Source organism: Triticum dicoccoides, chromosome 5B (genome assembly GCF_002162155.2).
Source record: "Triticum dicoccoides isolate Atlit2015 ecotype Zavitan chromosome 5B, WEW_v2.0, whole genome shotgun sequence".
Taxonomy (NCBI): domain Eukaryota; kingdom Viridiplantae; phylum Streptophyta; class Magnoliopsida; order Poales; family Poaceae; genus Triticum; species Triticum dicoccoides.
The window spans coordinates 718,509,923-718,510,594 of NC_041389.1; positions in this window are offsets into that span (position 1 = coordinate 718,509,923).

Genomic DNA, 672 nt, shown 5'->3' on the forward strand with positions numbered 1-672 from the left:
ATACAGATTATTTGTCATGGTTTACTTGTTAATTTTCTTAAAATCCATTCTTTGTTTCCTGTAAATATATTATTTATTTCCTAAAGCAAATTGCATTAATGAGGGAGATCGGTTGATTTGAATAAGTTAGGAAAGTTAGATCCGTTATCTTTTATATGTTAGGAAAGTGCTAATTTTTGAAAGAAAAAGAGTGGAGTGAAAATAAACCAATGGATAAGATAACCCGTGGGAGCTGGGAGGATATAAAACCGGACAAAAATAAAACCAGAGTATCAAGCTACCAACTGCTCCATTAGGAGTAGAGATTATTTGTCATGGTTTACTTGTTAATTTTCTTAAAATTCGTTATTTTTTTCCTGAAAATATATTATTTATTTCCTAAAGCAAATTTCATTAATGAGGGAGATCAGTTGATTTGAATAAGTTAGGAAAGTTAGATCCGTTATCTTTTATATGTTCGGAAAGTGCTAATTTCTGAAAGAAAAAGAGTGGAGTGAAAATAAACTAATGGATAAGAAAACCCGTGGGAGCTGGGAGGAAATAAAACCGGACAAAAATAAAACCGGAGTATCAAGCTACCAACTGCTCCATTAGGAGTAGAGATTATTTGTCATGGCTTACTTGTTAATTTTCTTAAAATTCATTATTTGTTTCCTGAAAATATATTATTTA